Consider the following 23,294-nt stretch of genomic DNA (forward strand, 5'->3'; position numbering starts at 1 on the left):
TAGAGCTGTACTCATCGTAGTTATGGCCACACCATATTTTCAGTTGTTCAGATATAAAAACATGGAGTCATTTTTAACCACTTATTTTTCCCTCATTCATCAGCTAAATCCATCAGAAAATCTATAAGCTCCATCTTCAAAAGATGTCCATAATTTGGCCACTTCTTCCCACATTCATGACTACCCTCTGGTTCTAGCCACTGTCATCTCCCTCCTAGATTATTAAAATAGTCTCCTTTCTGGCCTCCAAGTTCAACTCTTGCCCCTCACATTCTATTTTCAGCACAGCAGCAAGAGCTGTCCTTTTATAATGTAAGCTGTCCTCTTAACAAACAAACAAGCATATCTACTGAAAACGTGCAATGGACCCCATTTCATTCAGAATAAGAGCTGACATCATTAAAATGACCCCCAAGTCCTCCAATATCTGAGCCCCATGACTTTTTTGATCTCATGCCATTTTTTTCCTTCTTGCTCACTCTGTTCAGCATTAGTGATTCTTTTCTAGTCTTCAAGCTTGCCAGGCATATTCCTGATGTGGTGTTTTGCACTTTCTCTCTGACTAGAATGTCCTTCCCCCCAAATATCCACATAACTAGTGCTCTCATTGCACCAAGATTTAGCTTAGATGTCAGCTTCTTAATGAAATCTAGCCTGATCAGGTTTTTTTCTTTTTTTTTAGTTTCATTGAAATATAATTGATGTATAATAAACTGCACATATTTAAAGTGTATAACTCTATAAGTTTTGACATGAATAGACCTGGGAAATTATCACCACAAACAAAATAGGGAACACATTCATCACACCACAAAGTTTCCTCATGCCCCTTTCTAATCTGTCTTTTCCACTCCTCTCACCCCATTCTGATTGCTCTTTCCATCCCCAGGGAAGTATTGCTCTGCTTTCTCTAACAATAAATTAGTTTGCATTTTCTGGAATTGTACATAAATGAATCATACAGTATGTACTGTTTAATGCCTGACTGCTTTTACTAAGCTTAATTATTTTGAGACTCATCCATGTTATTGTGTGTATAGATCTCTTTTCTTTGGTGTGTAATATCCCATTGTATTGATATGCCATTGACCTGTTGATGAACATTTAAGGTCTTGTCAGTTTTTGACTATTACCAAAAAAGAAAGAAAACAAAAGCTGTTACAAACATTTGTGTGCAAGTCTTGTATGTACATATGTTTTCTTTTCTTTTGGGCAAATACGTAGGAGTAGAATGGATGAATCATATGATATATGGATGTTTAACATTTTAAGAAACTGTTAACTTGTCCTCCAAAGTGGTTATACTATTTCACAGTCCAGTATTACCAGTAGTGTATGAGTTTCAGTTTTACTACTTCCTTGCCAACATTTGGTATGTTTATTTAGTCTTTTTAATTTTAGCCATTCTAATAGAGGTGTACTATTACCTCATTGTGGTTTTAATTTACATTTCCCTAATAACTAATGATGCTGAGTATTTGTTCATGTGCTTATTTGCCATCTGCATATCTACTCGGTAATATTTTTGTTCAGAGCTTTTTTTTTTAATTGGGATAGTTGGGTTTTTTTTTTTTTTTTTTTTTTTTTTGCAGTACACGGGCCTCTCACTGTTGTGGCCTCTCCCGTTGCAGAGCACAGGCTCCGGATGCACAAGCTCAGCGGCCATGGCTCACAGGCCCAGACTCTCTGCTCTCAACCACTGCACCACCAGGGAAGCCCCCCATAATACCTTTTAATGTATTATGTGATTTATGTATTTAATATGTAAAGCTCCTACCAGAATGTCAGCTCAATGAAGGCAGGGACTTTTTACATTTTATTGATATTCTAATTACTGATAGATTCCAAGTGCTTAAAACACTGTTTAGTACATAATAAGTTTTACATATCTATTTGTTGAATGAGTGAATATAGAATCAGACCTTTTAAAGGCTGAAAAATATCTTAGAGTCCACTTCATCCAATCTCCATGTATTAATAAATAAAGAAATAGAGGCAGAAATATAAAGTCAGTGCTCACCCAGCTATGTAATCAGGGGGTCCCTACTCAATCCCTGAGCCTCACTTTCAACCCTACTGCCTCTCATCCAAGCAATATTGAATGGTTCACAGCTTTGCGAATGTGTCCTCTATACCATGACTTTCATTTTCCCACAGTCTGGTACTTTTATCTGAGATGCACTCTCCTTTCTCCTTTTTTCATCAAGTATCACCTCCACTGGAAGTTATTCCCACACATCTAAATCTGATTTAGATTCTTCATCTCTCAGCCTCTGTACTCCCAAAGTATGGAGTGTGACCCATACGTTAACTTATTTTCTATACAAGACTTTCTGTGAAGGCAGAGGATGGTGTCTTATATAATTGATTACTCACAATGCTTGGCACCATTCTTGGCACGCAGTACACTCAGTTGAATGAATAACTTTCTACGTCTATCTTCTGAATTTCAGAGAACGATTGAAATTTATCCCCATTTCTTGCCATATTTATAAGCTAGTCTGTTTTGTGTTTATTTGTATGAATGCATGTGTGTATTTCTCATTGTTATTGCATTATTTCGTTTTATCTTAACCATCAGATAGGTCTAACAAATGTGAAACTGATTTCTCAAGTATACGTTATACTTGTTTTCTTCACCCAACAAATAACCAACAGAAGTAAATAATGTCAAGCATGTTCATAGAGTTCATGCAGCTGGTCATAAAGGCCACATTTATATATATATATATTTTATATTTTGAAACATTTTTAATTGTATGAATTAAAAAACAAAATAGCTAAATTCAACATCAAATTTTCTAAAGTTACATTACACAGGCTGACACAGGATACTTGAAAATATGTTAAGTTTTTGCATTGACACTGATATCCAAAATAAAATAAAAGTGCTTCTGAGCCCTACCAGTGCAGAGGTTCCCAGCAAAACCATCTATCAGTTCAGACTTCCAGACCCAGGCAGGTAGTTCATCATTTAACCAGAACAAAAACATGGAGAGTTCTTGACAAATTCATTAAGAAATCCATAAAATACGTAGTATTACATCTTGTCAACCTGACTTTGCTTATCAGAATTCTTAGTCCAGAAATAATTTGTAATAAGGTTGTCATTGAGAAGCTTCTCAATTTTGCTGTAAAGTGGAAAGGACTTAGACTAATAATGAAGGCCAGTTAAATCTCAGAACCACTACCTGCCTGTGAGATTTGTTTTTCACCAATTTATTTTTTAATTGAAGTATAGTTGATTTACAATATTGTGTTAGTTTCAGGTGTACAGCAAAGTGATTCAGTTATATAAATATATATTTTTTGGATTATTTTCCATTATAGGTTATTACAAGATATGGAATATAGTTCCCTGTGCTACACAGTAAATTATTGTTGCTTATCTATTTTATATATAGTACTTGTATCTGTCAATCCCATACTCTATCCCTCTCCCACTCCCTTTCCCCTTTGGGAACCATAAGTTTGTTTTCTGTCTGTGAGTGTTTTTGTTTCATGTATAGATTCATTTGTATTATTTTTTAGATTCCATATATAAATGATATTATATAATATTTGTCTTTGTCTGACTTACTTCACTTAGTATGATAATCTCTAGGTCCATCTATGTTGCTGCAAATGGCAATATTTCATTCTTTTTATGTCTGAGTAATATTCCACTGTATATATATACCACATCCTCTTTTTCCATTCATCTGTTGATAGGCACTTGGGTTTTTTCTATATCTTGGCTGTTGTAAATAGTGCTGCTTCCCTACCTGTAAGATTTTAACCAAAAGATTTAACTTCTCTGTTCCTTCCTGATTCAGAGGACTAGGAGAAGATAACAAGTGATTTCGTAGGTAGCATAGATTCTGACTGATAGAGAACATTAAATAAGTGTTAGTTCCCTTCTTGCTTCTTTGTTTAAACCAATGCTGACAATACATAGCAAATATTCATTCTGACTCCAACCTATTCCAATGGTTTAGAATTCTATCCCATTGAAATCTAATGAAGCCCTACAATTCTTCTCAAAAATTCCCTGGATAGCCATGACCAATTGATCAGCATTGGCAAAAGGTGTCAAGTGTGTCTAATACCTATGTCCAAATTATGTAAGTGCAGTCCATAGATCACTGCATTAGGGTAACCTGTAGACCTTACTAAAAATTAAATTCTTGAATTCCAGTTCAATCTTTGTGAACCTAAGTTTCTGGGGTTAAGACTCAGAAATGTGGATTTTTGACAATTTTCCAAGGTTATTATTATTCACATTATGGTTTATGCATCATTGTCAAGTGAATATAAGACATAGACCCTGCCATGTAGAAACTTATAGGGTATTGAAGGAGAAAATAAAAACAGACATCATTATACTATGGTAATAAAGCCTATAATAGAAGAATGAATCAAGATCTATCAAAAATCTAGAGGGGTCCAAGGTCATATCTCTCTGTGTATTTGGGGTTCTCAGTATACTACATATTAAAAATATGCTAACTCAAAATTACAAAAAGTATAATGTCACATAATTGTACATTCACAAAATAAATCTAAGATTTATTCAGGATTTATTAAGAATATTAAATTTAAAGCAAATGATAAGCAGTTTGAACTTGAATACAGTGAAAATTTAAACTTTTGACTTTTTTTTTATTCAACCTTGTTAGTGTATTCCTATGAAAATATAAAGAAATTCACTTGGAGATTATGTAAAAAGTTTAAACTTAAGTCCATGGACAAATGATCCCTTAGTCAACCCTTTAACCCTACCTCGTATTAGCTTCTAGGATGAATAAGTACTGTGAGTTTGGGGAAAGTTGGGAAAGTCTTCAGAGAGGAAGGGCATATCTGGGTGTTGACATTTGAATAGAAGCTTGTTGGGATGATCTCTCCAGTGGCTTAGTGCCACATACTCTGGTCTAAAGCTACCACACACATGACTTACCTCTTTGTGCTGATAAGTCTCCTATAATTTCATATAGGATGAGTCAAGAAATCTTTCATATCTATTATCTGTTGACTATAGCTCTCAGAACTGTTACTCATTGCTGTCACTAAACTTGGGGCAGAGCTGCTCAGTGCATAGAGGAACATTGGCTGGTATAAGAGTGTTTTACAGGAAGAACAGCTGCAGTAAGGAAAGCTTCTGAGCCACTGCTGCACTCCCTACCCAACTCCCACCACTTCCATCCCTCCTGCCACTTCACCATGAGACAAAAAGAAGAAACAGGGATTCCTGTTTAAATATGGTGGGCTTTAGACATAGATCTCTATGTCAAGGGTCCTGTGACATCACTTTCAATCCCCTTGACTCTTCTACCATAGGTGTTTTGGACCAAGAGAATAGTGTCCTTCAATACAGCCCTGTTACCTATCTTTTTCTCCTTTTGAATTTTCAATCACTATATTCCATGAGTTTCATATAGCAAATGAATATGTGAGTCTTGTCTAAATGACAATGTCTTGCTCAAATGACACTTAAGCAGCAAGTAATAAATACTGATATAAATATGCACCTCTAGTAAAATCTTATTACAAGTTTATGTAGAATGAGTTATTAGTCATTTGATTCCATTTTCCAATGGTGACAGAATAAAGAAGGGTTTTATGGGACAACTTGAATATATTTTTTTAATTGTCCAATAAAATTAGGTTTTATGGGGTTTTTTCTGTTCTTTTTCTCTCAATTGAACATAATATAAATCCGATGACAGTCAAAAACATTGTTATTAAGTGAGAATATTTTAATATAATGAATATATATATATATCCTACTGCTTTTCAAAATGGCATTAGGTGGGTTAGAAAAATATAATGTATTTTGTAAGAGTAGGAGGAAAAATAGTTTAAAATAAATGTAAGTGAGAAAAAAATGAGTTGAATGGAAAAATGAAGCAATAGAGAGCTATGAACAGAAATACATGCCCAAAGGTCTTACAGTTCTTCATAAAAATAAAACATTGACAGAAATTGTATCTCAAAGCCTCCTGACATCCATAGAAAAAAGGCAATATATGTGCTACAATATGCATATTCTCTGTAAAATAGAAATAAACCAGTTGCTTAGAAGTACAGTTTTTCTAGTTACCAAGGCAGAGCATTTCTAATTTGGAAATTTGGGGTAATGTGGTGGGTAAAACTATGACATGAATGACATTGTCCCAATAAGAATAGATTCGTGTAGCAATTTCTTGTCACAGGTATCCATGCAAACAGAAGATATAATTCTGATTTTCCAACACTCTCCTGAGATATTCCTCCATAGCTTCTTAACATTTCTTCTTCCCTTACCTGGCCGTTAAAAATTGGGAGTTCTCTATTGGTCTCATTTCCTTTGCTCTTCACGCACTTTCCCTGAAAGATCACAGGCTTTCCAAAGGCTTCATTATTAACCCTAGTCTCCATCTCCAGCCCATACCTCTTGCCTGAATTCCAAAATCCTTTCACCAGCAGTATTCTGTGGCACTTCTGTATTGATTTCTCACAGTCACCTCAAAGTCATTTCAAAACTGAAATACTGATTTCCCTTCTAAGGGACTTTGTCATACAGTGTTCCATGGCATAGTAAGTAATCATTCCACCTAAAAATAATCATCCCATCCATACAGTTGCTCTACATAGATACTTAGGAGGTACCTTTTTTTTTCTTCTTCTTCTTCTTTCTTGCTCCTATAACTAGTCATTGTCAAATTCTACCAATTTTACCTCTTGTTATAGACCTATGCACATTTCTCCAGTTTCTCTACCACCATCTAAGCACCAGCCAGGGACACCTCTTACCCAGATTATGATGATTTACTCCTACGCTCTGATCTGGTCACAATCTATTTTCACCTAGTAAGTAGCGAGGCTAATCTTAGGATGTAAATCTGTTCATGACCCTTCTTGGCTTAAAATCTCCCAGTAGCTTCTTATTGTATGGTAACTGAAAGATGTATATTTCCTACTGCTATTGCTTATAAGGCTTTTGAGGACCTAGACTCCATCTCCTTCCTCAGCATCATCACAGACTCCTACTACCTCTCTGACTTTTAGCCTTTTAATACACTGCAGGGTCAAGTGCCTTCTTTTTAGAGATGTATTCTGTGCCTAGGGTCTTTTCTACCCAACCAGCCCTCTCCACCTTGATATAGTCTACCCATCATGCCAATTTTGACTAACATAACATCACGAGGGAGGCCCCCTAGGAGAAGGTTAGTTCCCGCAGTTTGAGCTCCCACTGCATCATGCTCTGACTCACTGTGTATCATTCTGACTGGACTTTAAACTCCATTTTTGCAACGACCATATAGAGTTTTCCTCACCCCTGTAATTCCCATGTCTGCCACATTGCGTGGCATTTTGTAAGGACTCAAATCCTTGCTTGTTAACTGCATGAATGAATAAATGACTGAATGAACAAATGAATGCCTACAAGTCTTATTTCAAGGGTCATAAACTATAAAATGATTACTGTATAAACCTTTTGCTAAAGGAACACTTTGAGGAATTAGAAACTCAAGTTCTAAGGAGAAGAGACTAGGTCTTCTCTTGCTGGCATTCTCTTCATTTTTCTTTCCTGGTGGTCCACTTGGACCCCAGCCATTGGAAGTCCCGGTGCCAATTTGTCTCGCATTATGAACTGATGTGCTCCATAAACTACCCATAATGTGCTAGAATGTGGCTCCCGGGCTTTCATGTTCACCATGAGAACTGCCTGCTCTGCTTACATAGCATCTTTATTATATATGTGGAGTCATGGAGCCCCATGTCAGGAAAAGCTGGAGGTTTGCTCTTCAGAGCCGATATTTGACCCTATTGCTGCTTAAACATGCCTTTTTCTACTTGAAGTATCAGAGAGTTTTGCCACTATATTTCTTATCTGAAACCACTGGGAAACAATTTCCCATAAATCAATTCAGCAAATATTTATTAAGTGACTCATACAGTCTCAAACTTAATGGGCCTAGAGAGACTGTCTAGTCAAACCACCTTATTTTACCAAGAAAATCTCAGAAACTTGGTAGACTCCTGATTTCAAATCCATTAAATAATTTTCTATGCATGAATATAAAAATGTGTAATATGCTCTCCCTGTCTTCAACAGGCTAACATCTTTAGGGGAGAAGGAAGTCAAGCAAGTAAATGGGCAGTAATAACATATTTTGACTGCCTAACATGGTACTCGGTATATAGTAAGCACCCAATAATGTCCTCAAACAAATGAATGATTAGATGAATAAATTAACTAATCAATCAGTTAAAGAATGCAATATAATACAGTACTTATAAGTTTTTCTTTATCTTTATGTGACTATGATTAATAACTGCTTCCCTCATCTAGATATTAAGTTGATGAGAAGAAGATATAGTTTCTGTTATTTGCTTACTATTGGATCCCAATATTTCATACAGTACATGGAACACAGAACAGTTGATGTTCATTATTAATAGATTCTGTACTTGCAAATTTACCAACTCAATAAAATTTATTTGTAATCCAGAAACCAATATTCATGGCACTTTGGTCAGTCACAGACATACACAAAATAGCAAAAAAAATTGAGCTGCTTGACACACAAGTTCCCAGTTGAGGTCAGACAAGGTGATACCTTGCCTTCTTGTTTCGACTTTCATCCTGTAAACAAGTATCCTTTTCACAGTCTACTTTTTTTTTTAATGACAATTTTATTTGTAGTCATACTGCTTCCTTTTTTTTTTTTTTTTTTTTTTGTGGTACATGGGCCTCTCACTGTTGTGGGCCTCTCCCATTGCGGAGCACAGGCTCCGGACGCGCAGGCTCAGTGGCCATGGCTTACGGGTCCAGTCACTCCGCGGCATGTGAGATCTTCCCGTACTGGGGCACGAACCCGTGTCCCCTGCATCGGCAAGCGGACTCTCAACCACTGCGCCACCAGGGAAGCCCCTTCACAGTCTATTTAATGCCCCAGATTTCACAATTTTGCATGTTTTATTGGTTATTTCGCTGTTTAAATGGCCTTCTAGTGTAGCGCTGAAGTGCTGTCTAGTCTTCCTAAGTGCAAGAAGGCTGTGATGGGCTTTACAGACAAAACCCATGTATTAGTTAAGCTTCATTCAGGCATGAGTTATAGTGCTGTTGATTGTGAGTTCAATGTAAATGAATCAACAATGTATGTTAAATAAGATGTCCTTAAATGGAATGGCACAGAAAACAAGATTACGTGTTGATTGATTGGTGAAAATGTTGTGACCAGAAGCTTGCAGGAACCTAATTCTGTATTTCCTCTGGGAGCAATGGCTCAGTATTTGTTAATTAAGTATTTGTGGTGCCTTTATAGAACATAACACAGTGAATATTGAAAATCAACTTATAGGCTCAATAAATATAAAAGGGAGGGAGGGAAGAAGGAAGGAAGAAAGGAAGGAAGGGAGGAAAGAAGGGAGGGAGGGGACAAAGAAGGAAAATGAAGGAAGGGAAAAAGAAGAAAGAGAGAGAGGGAGGAAGTATGGGAAGAAGTCTGCTAGTACCAAGCAGGACAAGCTTTGTGAGAACAGTGAAGGGTCGAAGTGTCAGAAACATCATAACATACCACCCACCTTATATTTACTGCACAGGTCTCATTCCAAGGTACTGCACCTGGGAAGGCATCTTAAGATGTGACGGTGGTAGCACTCTCCATAAGTTTGTGCTCACAGTGATGGCCATGCATACTGTTTGTCAAACTCCCTACTACCCAAGTTCAAAACCGGGCTCCCAGATTCCTAGCTGTATGACTTTGTGGAAACTAGTCAATTCTCTCTTTACCCCCTAATCTGTAAAACTAGGATGATTATAGAGCCTATCTCACAGGGTTAGGGTGAAGCTTAAATGAAATGATAAATATAAAATACCCCAGGTCCTGGCATAACTTCAACATGTAATAAATATTACCTATTTTAAATTTTGTTTTATGTCAACTGATTTTTTTTATAAAATAGTGATTTTATGCTGTCACTGGGATGCATTTCTTAACTTATAAAATTAATTTTACATACCAATCCACTTTATGTTTGCAGTGTTCCATGAAGCTCTTTCTAATTGTCAGCACTCTCATGTAAACACACATATGCCTACTTGCTATTTGTCATTTTGAAAATTATATTCCTAAAGATTTCATAGCCAGAGATAATTTGATTCTCAGACCCCTCGCACCCCAATATTGGCAGTATATAGTCCCTCTTGATCCCTCTATTCCTGGAACGTAAAGGCAGTTTTAGTGACTGTTTGACCTCTCATGATGGCAAATAGATTTGCAAAGCCAGTGGCCATCCCAGAATTTCCACTTCAGTCTGGCCATGGAATTATATCTCCACCCCTTTCTTATTTACTTTCTGTTAAAAGACTTCTAGCCGGAAGTCACTTTGAGCTTCTCAGTTATTTCCAGCACTACAGTAACTGAGCCAAGCAAAGAAATCAGATTTTTCTTCGGGATCAGGGGCCTTAGGTCACACTCATTTCCCATCCTGAGAGCTAGTTCTGAATTCCCATCTTTTCACAAGTCACAGTCAGGCTCAGCATAACTGGACACATATGACAAGAAAGGTGCCCTGTTGGGGAGACTCTGGATATATCTTGCCCATTGCAGCTGACAAATTTTCACTTCATGTGGGTAATATCTCTTTTGTAACTCTGTACATATAAGAGGGTCTTAATTAAGATAAGAGTTCAGTTTTTCTCTTGGGTAAAATAAGTCCATGAATAGTTAGACCAGGCTTGTACCATGGCACATCAGAGATAGCATCAGAAACCAAAGCAACTTCTATCATTCTGCTATACTATCCTTAGCAAGCGAGTTTCACCTTTAATGATTCTTCATGGTCACAAAATGATTCACCCTTGAGTGTGCTTTCTTCCTTCTCTGTTTCACACTTCCCAGTCCCCACTTCCTGAAATAACCCCCCTATCTCAAGTTCTTATCTCAGGCTCCTTTTGGAGTAACCCAGCCTAAGATCGGGACCTATAGAAACATAATAAATCTATTTCCCAGAAAATAACCTGGCTTAAAATGCTAATTTTCTACATAATTCAATTTTTATTCAAAAATTAGATTATCATCTCACTGTTAGTAAGAATGTTACTATTCTAATAATAAGAATCTTACTATTCTTTTTGAAACAAATATACCCTCCATGAAAGGCAGTGTAGTATACAGTTGAGACCATGGCCCCCAAATCTAAGCAGCCTGTTCTAATCTTGGCTCTACCCCTTAAGCTTATTTAACCTCTCTAAGTTTCAGTTTCTTCATCTGTGAAATGGAAAAACAAACAAAAAAATATATTATATTTCAATCAATTTTAAGACTCACCTTTTAACTGAGGCAAAGGAAGTGAGAGTGAATTGTTCCAGGTCCCACAAGATCTCAGATCTCCTGCCTTCCAATTCAATCATGTTTTTGCTCCAGCCTGACAGACACCAAAGAGAAGAGATGAAGAGTCATCTAGGAATATCTGGTCAATCTGTATCTTGTTAGGGAATCCCCAAAGAATATCTTAAAGTGCAAAATTCTAGGGTCACAATGGAAACATGAATAATTTCTCTCTTCCTTTCAAGACTAGACATAAAGTCATTTATCCTATACAGTCTGAAATTCTTTATGGCTTACAAGGCAGTTTTCATATCCATCATCTTATTTCATCAGCACATAAACCCTGAGAGGAACACATGTTGAGGGTTTCTATCTTCATTTAGTAGATTTATCCACTGATACACTAAATTTATTTATTCATTCACTTGTCTATTAACTCACTGTGTGTCCACTATGTATCTAAAATTGTGATGGGCAATGAGGAAGATATATGGATGAGCCAGTCATAGCCCTTGCCCTGAAAGTCTTCCCAGTCTAATGGGAAAAATGGGCATGCAAAGAGATAAAGTGCAACACAGATGCTATGGACAAAACAGCTATGAGATGTCTCCAGCATACAAAGAATCAGGTAATTCTACATGAGGATAGTGTGGGCAGGAAAACCTTCATAGAAGAATGATGCTTGCTCAGTCCTGGGAGGTGAGAGTTTTTCACTAGGGCATTCTTGACCAAGAGAACAGCATGAACAAAAGCATAGAGAGATGGAAAATTCATTATTCGGGAACCCAAAGTACTAGCATATGCCTGATTCATCCTGTGCAAGGAAAGGAGTAGATAAAAAAAAGTGGTAGAGAATAGACTGAAGATGTAAATAAGAACAGCTTATAGTGGTTATTCTATAACTGGTTAAAGAGGGACTATAACATGTACAAAGCAGGAAAATGTCACATTCTGATCTTCATTTTACAAAGTTCACTGTGGCTGTAGAAGGAAAGATGAACTCATGAGAAAGACTGGAGGCAAGCATCATAGTTATGCAGGAGAGATATTATGAAGGCAGGAATTAAGGAAGTGCAAATTGTATGGAGAGGAAGGGATGCTAGATATACTAAAGGGATGGAATTCTTGTGCTCAGTCACTGATGACATGTGGAGGATGAGCCAAAGGAGAAGCCAGGATAACTCTATGTCTATGGCTTGGATGGCTGAGTGTGTGGTGTTATCATTGCCTTATATTGTGACTTTAAGATGAAAAACAGCCTGCAGCAAAGAGAGTAACATAAAATGTAGACATCTTGAGCTTAAATTGTCCATGGAAATTTGCACTCACTATTTAATGAGGTGGTCCATATTTGGGGACAGTTAAGGATTAAAAAGTTATCTTGGTGGTTCACCAATAAGACTGTGGTTCGTAGACTTCAGAGTTGATGCTGAAATAATTGTTTTAGGGCTGTTGGGATAGAATTAATGTATTTTGCATGTAAGAAGGACATTAATTTTGGGAAGCTGGGGAGGAATGCTATAGACTAAATGTCTGTATCCCCCCTCCATATTTATATGTTGAAATGCTAAACACCAAAGGTGATGCTATTAGGATGTGAGACCTTTGGGAGGTGATTAGCTCATAAGGGCATAGCCATTATGAATGAGATTAGTATCCTTATAAAAGAAACCTCAGAAAGGTCTCTTGTCCCTTCTGCCATGTGAGGACACAGCAAAAGACAGCCATCTATGAACAAGGAAGCTGGTCTTCACCAGACATGTAATCTGCCAGTGCCTCAGTCTTAGACTTCCCAGCCTACAGAACTGTTAGAAATAAATTTCTGTTATTTATAAGCCACCCAGTCTATGGTATTTTAAAACAAATAGTTTCTGCATAAAAAATATATTATCATACATTATATCACTGAGAAAGTGAATGGTCATTCTGTATAAAATATCCCAGAATGTAACTTGTTAATATTTACATAATAATAACTATTATTATATTCATATAGCAGCTAATATTGCTGAACATTTTATATTTGGCAGCCACTGACTAAACACTTAACATACACTTTCTCATTTAAGCATTACAATAACCCTATGAGGGAAATATTATTATTATCTCCATCTTACAGGTGAGAAAATGGAGAAGTTATAAATTGTACAAAGTTAATAAGCTGGTAAGTAACAGAGTTGAGATTTGAACTCAGGGTTGTTTGCCTTTTAATCTAACCTTTTATCTTTTTTGCTAGAGCAACCCAAGGGCAAGTCTGACCAAGTCTGAGAATAAAGGAATTATCATACACTTGTTCATTTCCAGGTTCACTATCTCAGTAACTCTCATAGCAACACTGACAGGCTGGTATTATTATCACTCCCATTGTGTGGATGATGCAACTGATGATGCGAGGAAGAGCAACTTGTCCTAAAATGCATATTAGAGAAAGAAAACAGTAAAATGGTTTTGCTGTATTCCTGAGTTTCAGGAAACCATGTATGCAGAACTTGCAAAAATGGTGTCACTAAACTGGTCTTCCCAACCTTAGCTCATTACCTACCTCCAGGATATATAAGGCCAGATAGAGAAGAATTCATTAGGAGGAAGCTTGGTGATGGGAACTTCTAGGAGAGTGCTATTTTTGGAGCATAATGCATTTCCTTTCCTTTTTCTAAGGAGTAGGGTGTGTTCTCCTTCTCACATGTCCAGCCTAAAAGTTGAGTAAAGTTAGGAAGCCTTCAGAAAACCAGTTGGACAGCTCAACACATGTCTTGAGTGACAAAGGAACCCATAATTTAATCATGCCTAAAGAAAAACAAAATAACACTCTAAAAGAGAAGAATCTGACTGGATATACCTTATAACCGCAGAACAAAGAGAGAGGGCTCCATTGAGAATGTCTGCACATCCAGATTTTGGATAATTTTCCAGGTGTGTTTTTCTATTGTGCAGAATTGTCAGAATTTAGTTCCTTGCAGTTGTAGTACTGAGGGCTCCCACTTCTTGTTCCTTGTCGGTTGAAAGCCACCCTCATCCTGTGACATGGAACTCCCAACTTGGCTACTTGCTTCTTCAAGGTTGGCTAGAGTGAAAGTCTCAAAAGCAAGTCTACTAGCTGTACAAAGTCCATATGATGTAATATAATCACAGAAGTCACATCCTATCACCTTCAGTATAGTATATTGGTTATAAACAAATCTTGGATACTTCTGACACTCAAGAGGAGAGGCTTATATAAAGGTGTGAACACCAGAAGTAGTTCATCCTTGGCGTCACTTTTAGGTCTGTCTGCCACAGGACCTATTATCTTTGAGTTTTGCCCTATGACTTACTTTGGCCAATGGGAGGTGGACAGAAGTATTAGAATGTCAGCTCCAAGCCTAGCTACTAAGAGATATCTTGTGTGCTCACTGCCCTCACCTGTATGTCTACCATCAGCATGCAAAGTGGCTTCCTGAGCAGCCACTTGTCCAAAGAAATTGAGAAACACGTGGAGCAGACTTGGACATAAACTGCATCTTAGAGCCAAGTACAGCCTAGATCAGCCACCTTCCATTGGACCCACAGAATTATAAGCAGTAATAAATGTAGTGTTAAGCTACTGACTCTTGGGACAATTTGTTATGCAGCATTATTTTAGCAGTAGTTGACCACTATTATACCTAAATACCCTGAGATCTTCCTGGGATTTTGCACTACAGAGTGGAAGAAATCATTGCAGAAGAGTTTATGAAACAAATGAGAAAAGATGATATTGATTTCTTTTTCTCTCTCTGATTTGGTCTATACTTGATTCTTATTCTTAAAGCTAGAACTCAGAGGAAGGGACAGGGATGATTTGATATGTATTGGGTGTTTATGTATTTATATACATTTGGTATATATTGATTTCGGTCTTCCAGGTTCTATGTTAGGAGGTTCCCACGACATGATTTCACATTATATGCAACCACTCTGCTCTTTGGATCCTATCAACTCTTTTTATCAAATGGGGAATCTAGGTATTGGAGGTTCACTAAGGTGAACAAAGTCATTCCATCTAGTCAGTGTCTGAACCAGAATTTGAACCCAAATCTGAAAAAGTCTTCACAGTTTATGTCTATATGGGTTAAGAAAAAAGAAAATTCAACAGTGACTAAGATAATTCAGGGCAGCTCTTGCCTTGGAGCTTACAGTTTTTCCCCATAAATAAATATCTAAGTTAAAAGTTCAGGGATGGAGGAGGGAATTGAATTGGGCAGTTTGTCCAGTGGTGGTTAAACAAACAGACAGAGTCAGAAAATCTGGGTAAAGAACCTAGCTCTGTTGTATTCCAGTGATGTGACCTTGGTCAAATTATTTAATCTCCTTGAGCCTCAGTTTCTTAAACTGTAAAACACACCCCAAAAAAATAGGTGGAGGAAAATAATCACATTTGTATCTTAAAGGATGTAGTGAGAATGCACTAGCCTTTAGCCAAGTGCTTGGCACACACTAATGCTCAATATATTATGATAATTATCCAAATGTTCTATGTCTGCTGCCCAAAGTCAACAGATAACTGTTCATCTTCCTATTTTCTTAATGTTTAGTAGATGCAAGATAATATTGATTTCTAATTGCACCCAAGTCAACATAGCTTAATCCATAATTAATTTCAATATTGAGTAACAACAATGTGACTTAAAGCTATCTCTTCTGTAACCAACTCTTGGCTATTTCCACTAAAACATGTTATATTTTATATCTGAATAGGAAATAGTGGTGTTTGATCAAAACCATAGCTATTTCATGATGATACACACATTCCCTTTCTTTCAGAAAAAAACGTTGTATGAAGCAGGTGCTAAAAGAGCAGGGTAGAGGGAGAAAATAACGTGGGCCTTGGAGCTAGACAGACTTTGTTTGAAATCTTAGGTTGTCTTCTTCAGTTTTCTCAATCTCAGTAGGGGATAAGAGAATTTTCCTCCCTTGTCATTGTGGAAATTAAGTGGGATAACATGGTAAGTGTATGTCACAGTAATAGATGCATAACAGGAGTTCAGCATATGTTTGTTTGTTTCTCCTGCACTTCTTTTCCTTTGAATCTACTTTTGTTCCAGGGAGGATGGACTTCTTAAACTGTCAGTGCAAAGAATTTCTGAAAGTTTCTACCTGTGGAGAAAATGTGTTTAAGTAAATGTTAAAAAGCTTAAAAGAGAGAGAGAGAGAGAGAGAGGAGAAAGGAAGGAAAGAAAGAAAGATGGAAGGAAGGAAGGGAGGGAGGGAGGAAGGAAGGAAGGAGGGAGGGAGGGAGGAGGGAGGGAGGGAGGGAAGAAGGAAAGAAAGAAAGAAAGAAAGAAGGAAGGAAGGAAGGAAGGAAGGGAAGAAGGCAAGAAGGGAAGAAGGAAGGAGGAAAGAAAGAAAGAAAGCCCACATTAGGTGGGAGAGAAAAATCTCTTCATTCACTCATTGTGGTTGCCTTTTTGGAAAGCAGGTTTACTTGCTTTGGATAATGGAGAGCTCATCCTGCTGCCTTTAAACAAAGCTTCTGAAGAATCCTAAAATATCCACCACCAGCGAGATGTTTATCTGAGAGTTTAGGCAGCGGGGGGCTGAGAAAACAAACACTTTGAATGTGTTTGGGGTTAGGATGGGAGGCACCAGGTCCCTCTCTTTTGACTTGTGGAGTCACTGCCGCCACCTTGTAGCCCCCAGTATTTAAGAAGACCTGAACTTAGACCCTGAGTGGAAGGGGAAAGTGTGTGCTGTTTGTACAGCTGAAAACAAGATGAAAAACCCCAGGCCCCCTCTCACACCCCATTAGGCCCTGAAGTCCATGGAGTGTTGCACTCAACACATAAACACTCTGCTTGGGGAAGCCGTGGTCAGGGTGTGAAATGGGAGGGACGATGTCTCAGGGAAGAACAATGGCATCTCTGTGAGGAGGCAGGCATCCCGGTCCTGCAGCTCCTTGTCCCAGGATGCATTAATCATTACTCCCACGTTGTGCATTTCAGTATACCTCAAGGCCTTTTGGCATTGATGATGGGACCACAGGTAAGAGGATAGCCCATCAGAAAATAAACACTCTTGGACCAAGGAATGAACATCACTCTTTTCTTCTCCAAGCTGACAGAGGGGAACAAAAGGAAGTTAGAGTACAGGATAGTGGGCTCCAACACAGGGTCCTAGCATAGACAGTGGTGGCACTGTGGGAGGATGAGAAAGGTCTTTGGCCTTTGTGAAACCCTCCTCCTTTGCCCATTGCTCTGTCTGCCTGGGATGTTCTCTTCCAACCACACATGTTTTCTCTTGGGATATTCTTACTTATCTTTCTAGTCCTATACCCTGTCCTCAGAGAAGCCCTTTTATTCTCTCAGCCTATGCTGAGTTATCTACTCCCCTTTCTGTGTACCCACAGCATGGCATAATCACACTTTTATTAAAGGGCTTTTCATGGTGTGTTGGAATGTATATGCCTGTATTTCCCCTCTGCCTCTCAGTAGATGACCATGTATTTCAATTTTCTGAGATAATGTAGACTATAGGATATGAATTCCCTAGTTTCTCACCTTAATCTTTGCAAAAGTAGCTCTACACAAACACTCATTGTGTTTGCCACTGTTGTAGGTTGAATTCTGTCCCCCCAAAAGATGTGTTGGAGTCTTAACCCCTGGTACCTATGAACATGACCTTGTTCAGATATTGAGTCTTTGCAGAAGCAATCTAGTTGTGAGGAGGTGATACAAGGCTAGGATGGGCACTAAATCCAGTGAATTGTATTCTTATAAGGATAAGGAGATTTGGAGACTGCTATGGACTGAAATGTGTCCTCCCGCAATTCATATGTTGAAATCCTAATTTCAGATGGGATGCTATTTGAAGATGAGGACTTTGGAAGGTAATTAGGGTGCCCTCATGTTGGGATTAGTTTCCTTCTAAGAAGAGGTACCAGAGAGCTTTCTCTCTCTTTCTCCCTGTAAACACAAAGAAGAGGTCATCTGAGCACACAGCCAAATGGTGGCCACCTACAAGCCAAGAGAAGAGTCCTTAAAACGAAACCTTCCTTGCTGGCACCTTGATCTTGAAATTCCCAGACTTCAGAACTATAAGGACTAATTTCTATTGTTGAAACCACCCAGCATATGGTATTTTGTTAAAGCAGCCTGGACTGACCAAGACAGACATACACAGAGGGAAAAAAGACATGTCTAGTTAGTGGTAGAAATTGGAGTGATGTAGCTACAAGACAAGCATTCCCAAGGATTGCTAGCAACCACCAGAAGGTAAGAAGAGGTAAGGAAGGATTATTTTCTAGAGCCTTCAGAAGAGCGTGGTCTTGCCAATACCTTGATTTCAGACTCCTAGCCTCCAAAACTATGAAAGAATCAGTTTCTGTTGTTTTAAGCCACCCAGTTTACGGCAATCTAGGAAACTAATGAAAATGTAAATCCCTCTTCATTCCTTTTTATTTGATCCTTCTTATCTTTCCTTTGGGATCTAGGACCAGAACCTGACTTAACATTTCCCTTTCTACGAGTTCCTACTCTGTAGCTAATGTAAATGCTCCAGGCTCCCACATTTAAAATAACAGCAGCAGTGCCTTTCTGGGCCTCTAAGTCCTTCCTTTCCTCACAGCTAAATTCCTCAGTATGAGACTGCTCTTTCTGTCTCCAGTCCTCAAATCCCATACACTCTTTATCCTACTAAAATCAAAATTTGTCCCCACTTCTACGTTAAAATCACTCCGCAAAAGTCATGAATTACAAAACTCTATAGTTTTTTTAAACATCTTTATTGGAGTATAATTGCTTTACAATGATGTGTTAGTTTCTGTTTTATAACAAAGTGAATCAGTTATATATATACATATGTTCCCATATCTCTTCCCTTTTGTGTCTCCCTTCCTCCCACCCTGCTTATCCCACCCCTCTAGGTGGTCACAAATCACCGAGCTGATCTCCCTGTGCTATGAGGCTGCTTCCCACTAGCTATCTATTTTACGTTTGGTAGTGTATATATGTCCATGCCTCTAAGTCTATAGTTTCATTTTAAACTTTACCTTACTTTGCTGCTTTGGGTAAAATCTACCCATCTCTCTTACTGTCTTAGTCCATTTGGACTGCTATAACACTAAAGAGTGAGTAGGTTATAAACAACAGAAATTTATTTCTCACAGTTCTAGAGGCTGAAGTTCTGAGAGCAGAGTACCAGCATGGTCATATGAGGACCCTCTTTCCAGTTGCAGTCTTCTTGTATGCTCACATGGTGGAAGGGATGAGGGAGCTCTGTGGGGTCTTTTTTATAAAAGCTCTAATCCCTTTCACGAGGGCTCCATCCTCATGACCTAATTACCTCCCAAAGACCCCACATATTAATACCATCATTATTGCAGGTTAGGATTTCAACATATGAATTTGGGGAGACAAAAACACTCAGACTATAGTACTTTCCCTTGGCTTCTTTTTTATTTTTATTTATTTTTTATACAGGGGGTTCTTATTAGTTATCCATTTTATACATATTAGTGTATATTGGGATTTACATTCCCTTGGCTTCTGTGACAACACTTTTACTCCATCTGCCTCTATGCTCATTTCTTCTTCAGTCCCTTTGTGGACTCTATTTCTTCTACCCTACCTTTATCTGTTCATAGGACAGAGAGTTCTGACCTCTGTCCTCTTCAAATTCTGCTCTACATACTTTTCTTAATCAATTTCACCTGTGGGATTTCTTCAATGACCATCTATTTGTTGACTAATCTCTTTATCAAGTGGTCATTTGGCCACACCCTTAAAGGTCTTTCCTGAACAGGCTTTCTCATTCTTTTCAATATGGATAAGCTGAGAATGTTCCAAAGCTTTAAGTTCTGCTTCCCTTTTGATGAACAATTTGAACTTTAAATCATTTATATCTTCCTACATTTTACCATAAGCAGTCAGATGGAACCAGGCTGCTCCTTCAATACTTTGCTTAGATAGTTCCTCAGCCAATATCCAATTTCGTTGTTCTACCTTGCACAAAACAAAAGCACATGAGCACAATTCAGACAAGTTCTTGGCCATTTTATAACAAACATGGTCTTTCCTCCTTATTCAACAGCATGTTCCTTATTTCTGTCTGAGTCCTCATCAGAATGGCCTTGATTGTACAGTTTACAACTGTCTGTTCAAGATTACTTAGGTATTCTATGAAAAGACTGAGGCTTTCTCTACAGCTCTCCTCTTTTCTTTCTGGACCTTTGCCAGAACCGTCCTTAATGGTGCATTGACAGCAATGAATGATTTTTCTAGAATGCACCCCAAGATTCTTTCAACTTCTACCCATCACTCAGTTCCAAAGCCACTTCCACATTTTTAGGTATTCATTATAGCAGCACCTCACTTCTTGATATCAATTTCTCTTTCAATCTATTCAGGCTGCTATAAAAGAATACCATCGACTAAGTAGCTTAAAGGACAGAAATTTATTACTCACAGTTCTGGAGGCTGGGAAGTCTGAGACCAAGGCACCTGTAGATTAGATGTCTGGTGAGAGCCAGCTTGCTCTTGTTCAGATGGCAGTCTTTTTGCTATGTCTTCACATGGTCAAAGGGGCAAGGGATCTTTCTGGAGTCCATTTTTTAAGGGCACTAATCTTATTCTTGAAGGCTATGCTTTCATGACCTAATTACCTTCCAGAGGCTCCAACTCCTCAAATCAACATATTGATGGTTAGAATTTCAACATATGAATTTGGCTTGGGGGTGGGGGAGACATTCAGCCTATAGTACTATTTATCCCAAAAAGTTTGAGCTCTGTTTTGGGCACTATTAAGTTTCTGGAATATAAATGCATTAACAACCATGTGGCATTGTACATGAGTTGGTTGGGGGAAACCAACTCATGAAGAAATATCAGTGCAGTGTAGTGTTATATAAAGTAGGAACACAGAAAAGGGAGCCATGAGGAGCAAAATATAAACAAGTGCAAAGATGTGTGTGTGTGTCCTAGGGATAGAATATTCAATGCTTGCATTTGCCTATGTTAGATAAGAGTGTCATAGAAGATCATAATACCACGTGGTCTTTTAGCTGGCCATGACTTTAGTCATCGTCCATTCTAGCCTTCTCTTCTAGAAAAGTTATTTGCTCTGGAATAGGCTTGGAAAAGTGTTAAGGAAGATCTGGAATTGAGCAACAACTTGAAGTGCATCTCAGACCTGAATACATTCAAAAGTGGAAAAGGCTGTTATAGAAGATTTCCATACATTAGGAGTTTAGATTCAATAAAAACAAACAAACAAACAAAAACCTCTATTATCACTCTAAATTAATCATATGATTTTTTAAAAGAACATTGAAAAAAGAAAATCCTGCAGTATTAACCAGCATTTTAAAACTTACCACATGCCCATTATGGCATTCTTAGAGATGAACTAGCCTTGCTTTTATTTTTTTTAACTTATATTATTTTATAATACATTAGTAACATAAAACTATTCCTACATTAGTAAAAATTCTTACAAAATAGGAAATGATCAGCTTTATTAGATTTTCAAAAATGTGCATAAAAATTTGTATCAGGAATACATGGAAAGACTGGTGGTTAGATACATCATTCCACTGGTAACAGTAACTTGGATTTCAGTCTTAGCAAAACTGGCACATATAGGAATTCTTCACAGAGAATGGAAAAATTTAGCATTGTTGGAAACAACAACCACCTGATCTCAAGGGAACAGCCTTCCCTTTGATCACTTCAGAGGAAGGTCTCATTCCTTATCATCTTATAAACCTAAACTCTTAATACATAGCATCCTTAACAAGCCAGCTCAGATCATACAGATGCCCTGCTTTTCCACTGGTACTACCTTCAGTTCTCATGCTGAACACAGTGCATCAGCTGTGGTCAGAGTAGCACTCTCTCAGCACAAAGGACAAAATGCTCTAAACCCAAACAAACCAACCTGTGAGGCCTGCAAGCTAAGCTCATTGGAGGCATCAAGTCCTTAAATCCTGCTTAAGCGTTCTTGGAGAGCTCAGTAATATCTTCCTAGGTGTGATGGAGGATAGCATTGTGTTTCCTTTTAGATGTCTCACAAAATAATGTAATTTTCATCAAGAACTGACTCAGAAGTTCATCCAGAACAACTTTCCCTTTAATCGACTCAAAATTAACATGTTTTGGAAACTGCAGTTCCCAATGGTTTACAAATAAAATTATTGCCAACCACATTCTTTGCTTAACAAATGGCTCAACTTCAGAAAGAAAATATTAATACAATTTGGTAAATTGTTTTTGAAACAGTGTATTTTAAAATATATAACCCTTTATTCCCTAAGGAACAATTTAGAGCTGACCAAGTACATTGTGTGCAATATGTTTCTTAACTTTGAAGCCATGTGAATTTCCAAGAAAACCCAATCTCTGTTTTTCAGAATCATTTGCACTATAGTCTTTCATGTATTTTGTGAGTATTATTTTATGTCCAAAAAGCTTTCCCACTTTAGCAAAAACATTTTTTTTTGGATCAAAAAATTCCCACTTAAGCATTGCTGAAATGGAACACAACCATTAAGCTCCCCAGGGGGCTAATGTTCAAGTGTACCATAAACCTGCAAAAATACATCAGCATCTCTGTTAACCAAAACATCAAGTGGAAGAGTGTGGTCAAGGGTGATTTAAAGGGATATAATAAGTCTTTTTCAAAATACTACATAGGTTGTAGAAAAATAAAATTTCCTCAGAAAATGCACACTTGAGTTTATTTGATATAAATAAAAAGATCATATACTGTATAAGTGACAGTCTATTTTTCAGTTGCTTCAATATTTGAAAGCAGATTTTCCGTTCAAATAAAGACTCAAGAACATGTCCTCTTTTAGCTTTCATCTGCTTCTCTAGAACACCAATTATAACATACAATAGGGGTGAATATAGATAATCCAGCTACATAAATTGTTGGCACACCTTAGTTGAATATTGCTATGCCAGGGAGATAAGCCATACATACCAGAATCCAGCAAATAAGCTTCAAGCTTTAGAAGAATTCTTCTGTAACAAAGTGCTACTT

The sequence above is a fragment of the Globicephala melas genome, chromosome 5 (genome assembly GCF_963455315.2).
Source record: "Globicephala melas chromosome 5, mGloMel1.2, whole genome shotgun sequence".
In the NCBI taxonomy this organism is placed as follows: Eukaryota; Metazoa; Chordata; class Mammalia; order Artiodactyla; family Delphinidae; genus Globicephala; species Globicephala melas.